An 11,561-nucleotide genomic window follows, 5' to 3' on the forward strand; every position below is an offset into this window, starting at 1 on the left:
CCTATCCAGTGGATCACACTTTGTCAGAACTCTCCACCATGACCCGTCAGTCTTGGGTGGCCCTACATAGCATGGCTCATAGTTTCAATGAGTTAGACAAGGCTGTGGTCCATGTGATATTAGATTGGTTAGTTTTCCGTGATTGTGATTTTCAGTCTGTCTGCCCTCTCTTGGAGAAGGATAAGAGGCTTATGGAAGCTTCCTGATGAGAGAGACTGGAGTGGGTAGCCTATCGCTTCTCCAGTAGATCTTCCAGACCCAGGAATCAAACTGATGTCACCTGCATTGCAGGCAGATTCTTTACCCACTGGGCTATGAGGGAAGCCTGAGAGAGATATAAACAACTGAAAATTTCCTGGAATGTATATTTCTCCTAAAAACACTAAACAAAGTTTGGCTGGCCAAGATGATCATTGTGGCATTCAAAATGCAAAACAAAAAGTCAAATAAAAAGGAAAAAAATTACCATTGTTGGAAGAAAAAAATTCCAAGAATAACTTTGGAAATAATGTATCTGGATACAATGGAAGAAAGTGTGTCAAGTTTATGGACCAAGAAGTGAAGCAGAATTTACACAGGCTTTGAAGGCACAATGAATAGACAAACTTCACTCAGCCTATTAGGTATCTTCTCTCAACTGTGTAGATCTAGGGAAGTCTTATTGACCTAAATGTGTGCCCTTAAAAATAGAATATGATGAAGTTCCTGACTACGGATGTGCCCAGAAGGTAAACAGGATGGAACCCTGTGCTTTCAGTTTAATGTCCTCTGTCTCTTCAAGTTTTCAGTGAGCCTGTATCAAGTCCTCAGAGACAGACTGAGGAAAACAGAAAATACTGATATGTGTAGGAAAGAAATGATGTGGAATGGGAAAAATGGGAACTGAAATAGCTTTTAGGAGGAGAAACTAAGTGGAAAGAACATCTTCTGAAAAAGTCTATAACAAATTTGGAGATATAAGACAGACAACCAGGGAAAGGGCAAGACAGGGAAACCTATGGATTAAGAGATTGTGAATGGTTAGGTGTGAAGAAAGTAGTCATGTAGTAGTCATGTAAAAGTCATATGTGAGTAATAAGTTTTTACTTACCACTCCTTTCCTGAGGTGCTTTAGAAAAATAAAATGCAAAATTTAAGGTCATGGAAATGAAAGATCAAGAAACAAAATTTATGGCAAATATTGCCTTCATATTTAAAATTATAACTATCATAAAGCATGCATACAAACACATAAACACACAGAAAACACAAACTCTGGACTGTGTATGACAGCTCATTTTTAAAATATAGTATTCTCCTGAAATAGAATAAGGGTTAAAATAAAAGTATTGTTTTAATTGGAGAAAATTATTAAAATAGCAGTTCTGAAGTTGACCTTTCAAACTGCACTTTATCTATGTTGGCTGAACTAATTTGATTTATTAGCTCTATAAATTTATTTGGCTACTAATTAATAGATAGGGTTAAACCAATTAATGTAGCATCTAAAATGTTAAGAGCCATGAGCATTGTTTAACATCTTGAACCAGTGTTGTCAAAGAAATGCAGGGTTTGTAGCCTGGATGATTCTGTTCACATGTTTGTCAATAAATGAATATATAAAATACTGTAATGCAAATTGCTATTTTAGCTAAAGCCTAAGTGAGGCAGGTTTTTTCATGTATAAAAAAATACATGAGGAAAAGGTATGTAAATACTAAATGACTGTGAAAGGGTTTGTACATCAAAAGACTGAGCATATATTGGAGAAAACTCACACTTCAGAATCTTAAAACAGGTAAATCTTTGAAATATACCAATACTAAATTTAGTTGACACAAGATAAATGTCTGCTTCCATTGTATCAAAATGAGAAAATCACAGAAGTACTAATAGGGAAAATAGAGTGCCAAATGTAGAAGACAAACAAAATTTGGGCAGACTAAATAAAAAGATATATCATGTAAGTTATTTGTATGATGGTGTTTGGGAACATGCAAATTGATTGTTGAAGAATGTATAGAAACACCAATGAAACCATGCATAGGTTCACAGTGAAATACATTATGAGTCATGTATTTTCCTTCTCACACTATTGATTAACAAAAGAAAAGAAATCCAATTCATTCAAATAAAAGTAGAATGTCAGGAAGAGACCAGATCAAAAATTGGAAAAACTTCCTTCATTTGCTTTTGGGTTCAAATGGACGACCATGTCTTAGAATGGGGAACACATGTATACCTGTGGCGGATTCATTTTGATATTTGGCAAAACTAATACAGTTATGTAAAGTTTAAAAATAAAATAAAATTTAAAATAAAAAAAAAAAAACAAACAAACCAAAAGTTCAAAGTCTACCATACTAATGAGAAGTAACCATTTTCATTCCATATATCCCATTGTGCAAGATTGGAAATGGCCCCATCAGGGGAGTTAAATTATGAGTTCTGTTAAACAGTGTCAGATCCTTGGGTTTGTGTTGGCACTTCTGCTTTTCTCAGAATAGAATATTAGTGTGAATCGATATACAAGCAACATATTTTAAAAGTGATGAGGGAACATAAAAGGACTTTTGTACACATGGTATAATGGATCAGTAATCAGTTATAGCCTCCTGCTAGACTACTAAATTAAATTTCCTCTTAAAGATGTAAATGAAAAACATCAAGAGAAAGAATAAAGTAGATAAACTTTTAATGTTTGAGTTAGTGTTTTCTGAATAAATCTATTAAATTTGTATTTTGTACCAATAGAAATTTTGAGGTAAAAGAGGCTGCACAATACTATCAGTACAGTTCAGTTCATTCGCTCAGTCGTGTCCGACTCTTTGCGACCCCATGGAATGCAGCATGCCAGGCTTCCCTGTCCATCACCAACTCCCAGAGCTTACTCAAACTCATGTCCATTGGGTCGGTGATGCCATCCTTATTACATAAAGCATTTGTACACCTGGAAACAAGTGGGTAATAATATCAAGGGGAATGGGGGAGTAGGTTTAGAGCTCACATGTAATCAAGGAATGTCACTGAATTACCAGCCTTTAAAAGAGCAGAAGGCAGAGTAATTTACTCAACCAATTTGGAGTTTTCTGTTCACCTAAGTTTTGGGTCAGTATCAATCACATAGTTATTGTCCCTTGAACTTGAAAGGTCACAATGATTCGACATCAGTGGTCATTTACACGAAAACATCTATTGCATGGGAGTGATGTGGTGATCAGCCTGATATCCCTTGTCCCTACAAAAATTAGAATCAAATCAAGACAACTCTCAAGAGACATAAAAAGGAAAACACTGAAGGTTATAGACAAGAATAGGTATATAATGAAAAGCAAGGAATAGGAAGAGTTGGAACGAGGGAAAAGTAGATGGAAGAAGTTGATATGAAAGTAGTATCTATACAAACAATTGGAGAGGGATGAAGGGAAGGATGAGTGAATGGATGCCAAAGACATAGAAAGTGAGGGAATGGTCTTAGTCATTTAAATGGTATGGGGAAAGTGCCAGAAATACTTACCAAATTCATTCCCCAAAAAACCTGAAAAATAAAATTAAGAGATCCATGTAAATATCGCAAGGTACAAACACAAAATAATTCTATTCTATTCTAAAATTTGCATTTACAATTCAGTTTATTAGTGTTCAGAAATACACACATACACACATTAAAAAAACACTCATATAGAGCATGCATATACACAAGGAGCTCCCACAGGAATATCGACACACACAACCTGACACATCCACAGTGAGAAATCCTCCTTTTGCTCAACATATTCTCCAGAAATTCAGAGGGGGCAAAAATTAAGTCAATTTACTATATTGAGAGAGGATTTGGGGAATGTTAGTCAAGGAAGTTTTTAATCACTTTGGCATTAGTTAAGCATTCATTGTTCACTTTGTAAGATGTGATAAGGTATTTGGAAGCTAACACATGTGTGAGGAATCAAGGTACCTTTCTTCATTATACTAGATGCAAATACTGAATTTCAGGATTAAAAACATTCTAGAGATTAGTCTTCATTATGAGCTATGTGCCTCTAATCACATTTAATGTCAACCAATTTGTCCTTAGAGTACAGGATGAAGCAGGATGAAGCTAATAGAGTTTAGTCAAAGAATGCACTGGTCATAGCAAACACCATCTTCCAACAACACAAGAGAAGACTCTACACATGGACATCACCAGATGGTCAACACTGAAATCAGACTGACTATATTCTCTGAAGCAAAAGATGGAGGAGCTATATACAGTCAGCAAGAAAAAGACCAGGAGCTGGCTCTGGCTCAAATCATGAACTCATTGCCAAATTCAGACTTAAATTGAACAAAGTGGGGAAAACCACTAGATCATTCAAGTATGACTTAAATCAAATTCCTTATGATTACATAATGGAAGTGAGAGATAGATTTAAGGGACTAGATCTGATAGACAGAGTGCCTGATGAACTATGGACGGAGGTTCCTGACATTTACAGGAGACAGGGATCAAGACCATCCCCAAGAAAAAGAAATGCAAAAAAGCAAAATGGTTGTCTGAGGAGGCCTTACAAATAGCTATGAAAAGACGGGAAGCCAAAAGCAAAGGAGAAAAGGAAAGATATACCCTTTGAATGCAGAGTTCCAAAGAGTAGCAAGGAGAGATAAGAGAGCCTTCCTCAGCGATCAATGTAAAGAAATAGAGGAAAACAATAAAATAGGAAAGACTAGAGGTCTCTTCAAGAAAATTAGAGATACCAAGGGAACATTTCATGCAAAGATGGGCTCAACAAAGGTCAGAAATGGTATGGACCTAACAGAAGCAGAAGATATTAAGAAGAGGTGGCAAGAATACACAGAAGAACTATACAAAAAGGATCTTCATGACCTAGATAATCAGATTGCGGTGATAACTCACTTAAAGCCAGACATCCTGGAATGCAAAGTCAAGTGGGCCTTAGGAAGCATCACTACAAACAAAGCTAGTGGAAGTGATGGGATTCCAGTTGAGCTATTTCAAATCCTAAAAGATGATGCTGTGAAAGTGCTGCACTCTTATCTGTCAGCAAATTCGGACAACTCAGCAGTGGCTGAGTTGGTCTGGAGACGGTCAATTTTCATTCCAATCCCAAAGAAAGGCAATGCCAAAAAATGCTCAAACTAGCACACAATTATACTCATCTCACACGCTAGCAAAGTGATGCTTAAAATTCTCCAAGCCAGGCTTCAACAATACATGAACTGTGAACTTCCAGATGTTCAAGCTGGTTTTAGAAAAGGCAGAGGAACCAGAGATCAAATTGCCAACGTCCACTGAATCATTGAAAAACCAAGAAAGTTCTGGAAAAGCATCAATTTCTGCTCTGTTGACTATGCCAAAGCCTCTAACTGTGCGGATCACAATAAACTGGAAAATTCTGAAAGAGATGGGAAAACCAGACCACCTGATCTGCCTCTTGAGAAACCTGTGTGCAGGTCAGGAAGCAACAGTTAGAACTGGACATGGAACAACAGACTGGTTCCAAACAGGAAAAGGAATACGTCAAGGCTGTATATTGTCACCCTGCTTATTTAACTTCTATGCAGAGTACATCATGAGAAATGCTGGGCTGAAGGAAGCACAAGCTGGAATCAAGATTGCCGGGAGAAATATCAATAACCTCACATATGCAGATGACACCACCCTTATGGCAGAAACTGAAGAAGAACTAAAGAGCCTCTTGATGAAAGTGAAAGAGGAGAGTGAAAAATTTGGCTTAAAGCTCAACATTCAGAAAACTAAGATCATGGAATCTGGTCTGATCTTTTCATTGCAAAGAGATAGGGAAACAGTGGAAACAGTGGCTGATTTATTTTGGGGGGCTCCAAAATCACTGCAGATGGTGACTGAAGCCATGAAATTAAAAGTCGCTTACTCCTTGGAAGGAAAGTTATGACCAACATAGACAACATATTAAAAAGCAGAGACATTACTTTGTCAACAAATGTCTGTCTAGTCAAGGCTATGGTTTTTCCAGTAGTCATATATGATTATGAGAGTTGGACTATAAAGAAAATTTAGTGCAGAAGAACTGATGCTTTTAAACTGTACTATTGGAGAAGACTCTTGAGAGTCCCTTGGACTGCAAGGAGATCCAACCAGTCCATTCTAAGGAGATTAGTCTTTGGTGTTCATTGGAAGGACTGATGTTGAAGCTGAAACTCCAAAACTGTGGCCACCTGATGCGAAGAGCTGACTCTTTTGAAAAGACCCTGATGCTGGGAAAGATTGAAGGCAGGAGGAGAAGGGGATTACAAAGGATGAGATGGCTAGGTGGCATCACCGACACAATCAACACGAGTTTGGGTGAACTCTGTGAGTTGGTCATGCAGAGGGAGGCTTGGAGTGCTGCCGTTCATAGGGTCGCCTAGAGTCAGACATGAATGAGCGACTGAACTGAATTGAACTGAACTGAATGAATACATCACCTTGATTTGAAATGTTTCCCTTCTGATCCACATCTGAATGAAGCACATGTGATTTATATCCAGTGCCTGTAAGAAAATAAAACATTCAATGCCAGTGAAGCAAGAATTACAGCTTTTCCAAGAATGTGCTCCGAGAACAACTTCAGAAATATTTCTATGTCTGGAAAGCCTAGGGTAATCCTATTTGGGTACAGTGGAAGAATATCAACCTCATGGATCAAGAAATAAAGCAGAAGGCTTATATGCTTTGAAGGGAGAATGAGAGGCAAACATCACTGAGCACATTAGGCATCTTCTTCTCTATCTCTGCAGGTTTGGGGAAGTCTCATCACAATAAATATGGGCCCTAGATACAGGCATTTTACAGAGGTCCTAACAAGGGATGTGTCCTTGGTGATAACCAGAATGGAACTCAATGCCTTTTAACATAATGTCCTTCCTCATCTCCATTTTGTAGTGAGCCTATGACATGTCTCTGAAAAACAGGAACAAGCTAATGTTTACAGGAAAGAAGGATTAGGATTGGAAAACAGAAGAATAGAAATGGATTTTAGATGGGGGAACTGAATAGAGAGACTCTCTAAGGGGAAGCCTGTAATACAACTGGGAGACACAAGATAAGCATCCAGGACAAGCACAATACAGTGGAAAGCATCTGCATTGAGAGATGGGGCCTCAAGAAACCAGTCATGCTAAAGAGGTTTTTGAGAAGTTTTAGAACACTAACCATTTTGATCTTGAACTTCTATAGAAAAATAGTGAAATTTTAAGGTTGGTATCAGGGGAATGGAAGACTAAGAAGCAAAGTGTATTACAAAATACATATTTAAATTCATTTTGATCTGAATGCAAAAAAGCAAATACACAATGTGGATGAACAGCCATTGTGGCAAGGGAGCATTCTTCCAAGGGAACAGTGGTTAAAAAGGAAACGTAGTGTCTTAATGGTGTGAAAGCATTGAAATGATACTTCTGAAGTTTGCCTTTGAAACCTGTATTTTTCCTATTTTACCTTTTCCAGTAGTAGTGCTATAAATTCTCAGTTAACTTGTTCTAAGTTTTTGGTCATTAGTTAATAGATGGGGTTACCATCATGAGTGTAATACCTAAAATGCACTCAGAAGCCATTAGGTAACAATTTGCACCTGTGTTACAGAGAAAACGTAAGATTTTGTTTCTGCCATAATTCTGCTCACAGTTTTGTTAACTGAGGAATACATAAATCCAGTAATGCAAATTTCTATTTTACCAATGCCTAAATGAAGCAGTAAGAGAAGGTAATGGCACCCCACTCCAGTACTTTTGCGTGGAAAATCCCATGGACGGAGGAGCCTGGTAGGCTGCAGTCCATGGGGTCGGTAGAGTCCGACACGACTGAACGACTTCACTTTCATTTTTCACTTTCATGCATTGGAGAAGGAAATGGCAACCCACTCCAGTGTTCTTGCCTGGAGAATCCCAGGGACGGGGGAGCCTGGTGGGCTGCCGTCTATGGGGTCAAACAGAGTCGGAAACGACTGAAGCAACTTAGCAGCAGCAGCAAATGAAGCAGGTCTTAATGAATCATGAGAAAAGGAGGTGTTACAGTACTAAATGACAGGGAGAGCGTTTGTAAACAAAAAAAAACTAAGCTTTATTGGTGAAAAATCACACTATGGAAACTTGAAAAAGGCAAAACCTTGAAATGTATTATTGCTAAGATTTAGTCGACACAAAACCATCTCTGCCTAGACTGTTCCATATGAGAAATCATAGGAACATTAATGATGGAAATTGAGTAGCAATTGCAAAAGACAAACTTCATCTGGAAAGACTCGATTAACAAGGCAAATTATGAAAGTTATCTGTATGATGGTGTTGGGGAAGATGATAATTGAGTGTTGAAAACAAAGTTATGAGAAACAAAGGAAACCATGCTTAGGTTCATGGTGAAAAACATTAGGAGATGTGCCGTTTTCCCTCTCACACTAGCTGATCAGCAAAAGGAAAAGCTCCAACCTGTTCCATTAAAAGAACAATGTCAGAGAAAGAAGAGGTCAAAAAATTGAAGTACTTCCTTAGTCTTCTTTTGGGATCTAATGGGCCACCATTTGTTAGCATGAAAACCAGAAATTTCAAAGTCCACCATATTAATGAGAAGTGACTGTCTTCACTCCCTATATTCCATTCTGCTAAAGGACCCAAGATTGGAAATGGCCCCATCAGAGAGGTTAATTTAAAGAGTTCTGAGTGCAACAGCATCAGATCCTTGGGTTTGTGTTGGCACTTCTACCCATCTCAGAATAGAAAGTTAGTGTGAACTGATATATGAGCAACCTATTTAAAAAGAGATGAGTAAACAAAAAGGGACCTTTTGTACACAAGGACTAATGGGTAAGTAATCACTTTTAGCCTCCTACTATACTGCTAAATTCTATTTCCTCTGAAACAAAGATGTAAATGAAAAACAGCAAGAGAATAAAGGAGATAAACACTTAGTGTTTGAATTAGTGTCTACTAAATATATCCTGAAAGTTGTATTTTGCACCAAAAGAAATTTTGAGTTAAAAGAGGCTGCACAATACTATAGGACTTCCTTATTAGATCAAGCATTTGTGTACCTGGGAACAACTGGATAATAAGATCAAGTGGAATGGGAGAGAAGGTTTAGAGCTCACATGTAATTCAGGAATTTCATCAGAATTACTAATCTCTGAAGAACAAAAGGCAGAGTAATGTACTCAACCAATTTGGAGTTTTCTGTTTTCTTAATTAATTAAGTTTTGGGTCAGTATCAGTCACATAGTTATTGTCCCTTGAACTTGAAAGGTCACAATGATTCGACATCAGTGGTCATTTACACGAAAACATTTACTGCATGGGAGTGATGTGGTGATCAGCCTGATATCGAACAAGGGAAAAAAAGATGGAAGAAGTTGATATGAAAGTAGTACCTATACAAACAATTGGAGAGGGATGAAGGGAAGGATGAGTGAATGGATGCCAAAGACAGAGAAAGTGAGGGAATGATAGTACTCATTTAAATGGTATGGAAAAGTATCAGAAATACTTAACAAATGTTTTCCCTAAAATATCTGAAAAATAAAATTAGATCCATGTAAATATCGCAAGGTACAAACACAAAATAATTCTATTCTATTCTAAAATTTGCATTTACAATTCAGTTTATTAGTGTTCAGAAATACACATGTGCACACACACAAGGCACTCATAGAGAGCATGCATATACACAAAGAGCTCCCACAGGAATATCAACACCCACAACCTGACACATCCACAAGGAGGAATCCTCCTTTTGCTCAACATATTCTCCAGAAATTCAGAGGGGGCAAAACGTCCGGCAATTTACTATATTGAGAGAGAATTTCAGGAATGTTAGTTAAAGAAGTTTTTAATCACTTTGGCGTTAGTTAGGCATTCAGTGTTCACTTTGTAAGATGTGATAAGGTATTTGGAAGCTCCCACATACGTGAGGAAGCAGGGTAGCTTTGCTCATTACGCTAGATGCAAATACTGAATTACAGGGTGAAAAACATTCTAGAGATTACTCTTCATTATGAGCTATGTGCCTCTAATCACATTTAGTGTCAACCAATGAATACATCACCTTTATTTGGGATGTTTCTCTTTGGATCCACACCTGAATGAAGCTCAGGTGGTTTATATCCAGTGCCTGTAAGAAAATGCAACATTCAGTGCCAGTGAAGCAAGAATTACAGCTTTTCCAAGAACGTGCTCCAAGAACAACCTTAGAAACATCTCTGTATCTGGGAAGCCTAGGGTAATCCTATTTGGGCACAGCAGAAGAATGAGCGTCAACCTCATGGATCAAGAAATAAAGCAGAAGGCTTATATGCTTTGAAGGGAGAGTGAGAGGCAAACGTCACTGAGCACATTAGGCATCTTCTTCTCTATCTCTGCAGGTTTGGGGAAGTCTCATCACAATAAATATGGGCCCTAGATACAGGCATTTTACAGAGGTCCTAACAAGGGATGTGTCCTTGGTGATAACCAGAATGGAACTCAATGCCTTTTAACATAATGTCTTTCCTCATATCTGTTTTGTAGTGAGCCTATGACATGTCTCTGAAAAACAGGAACAAGCTAATGTTTACAGGAAAGAAGGATGAGGATTGGAAAACAGAAGAATAGAAATGGATTTTAGATGGGGGAACTGAATAGAGAGACTCTCTAAGGGGGAGCCTGTAATTCAACTGGGAGACATGAGGACAAGCATCCAGGACAAGCACAATACAGTGGAAAGCATCTGCGTTAAGAGATGGGGCCTCAAGAAATCAGTCATGCTAAAGAGGTTTTTGAGAAGTTTTAGAATACTTACTGTTTTGATCTTGAACTTCTATAGAAAGATAGTGAAATTTTAAGGTTGGTATCATAGGAAATAGATGGGGAAACAGTGGAAACAGTGTCAGACTTTTTTTTTCTGGGCTCCAAAATCACTGCAGATGGTGCAGCCATGAAATTAAAAGATGCTTACTCCTTGGAAGGAAAGTTATGACCAACATAGATAGCATATTCAAAAGCAGAGACATTAGTTTGCCAACAAAGGTTCGTCTAGTCAAGGCTATGGTTTTTCCTGTGGTCATGTATGGATGCGAGAGTTGGACTGTGAAGAAGGCTGAGCGCCGAAGAATTGATGCTTTTGAACTGTGGTGTTGGAGAAAGACTCTTGAGAGTCCCTTGGACTGCAAGGAGATCCAACCAATCCATTCTGAAGGAGATCAGCCCTGGGATTTCTTTGGAAGGAATGATGCTAAAGCTGCAACTCCAGTACTTTGGCCACCTGATGCGAAGAGTTGACTCATTGGAAAAGACTCTGATGCTGGGAGGGACTGGGGGCAGGAGGAGAAGGGGACGCCAGAGGATGAGATGGCTGGATGGCATCACTGACTCAATGGATGTGAGTCTCAGTGAACTCTGGGAGTCGGTGATGGACAGGGAGGCCTGGCGTGCTGCGATTCATGGGGTCGAAAAGAGTCGGACACGACTGAGCGACTGATCTGATCTGATCTGATCATGGGAATGGAACACTAAGAAACAAACTGTAATACAAAATACGTATTTAAATTCATTTTGATCTGAATGCAGAAAACCAAATACACAGCGTGGGTGAAGAG

The 11,561-nt window shown here is 38.3% G+C and overlaps 1 long non-coding RNA gene across 1 annotated transcript; it reads right to left on the reverse strand.

The window, feature by feature from the left end:
- Positions 1 to 703: 703 nt before the first annotated feature.
- On the reverse strand, positions 704 to 10,456 carry LOC123464742. The gene is made up of 4 exons (XR_006639767.1): positions 10,034 to 10,456; positions 6,427 to 6,492; positions 3,497 to 3,517; positions 704 to 1,108 (listed from the first exon to the last, which is right to left on the reverse strand). It is a non-coding gene; the product is annotated as an uncharacterized LOC123464742 (long non-coding RNA).
- Between the last annotated feature and the right edge of the window lie 1,105 nt (positions 10,457 to 11,561).

Source organism: Bubalus bubalis, chromosome 2 (genome assembly GCF_019923935.1).
Source record: "Bubalus bubalis isolate 160015118507 breed Murrah chromosome 2, NDDB_SH_1, whole genome shotgun sequence".
Taxonomy (NCBI): domain Eukaryota; kingdom Metazoa; phylum Chordata; class Mammalia; order Artiodactyla; family Bovidae; genus Bubalus; species Bubalus bubalis.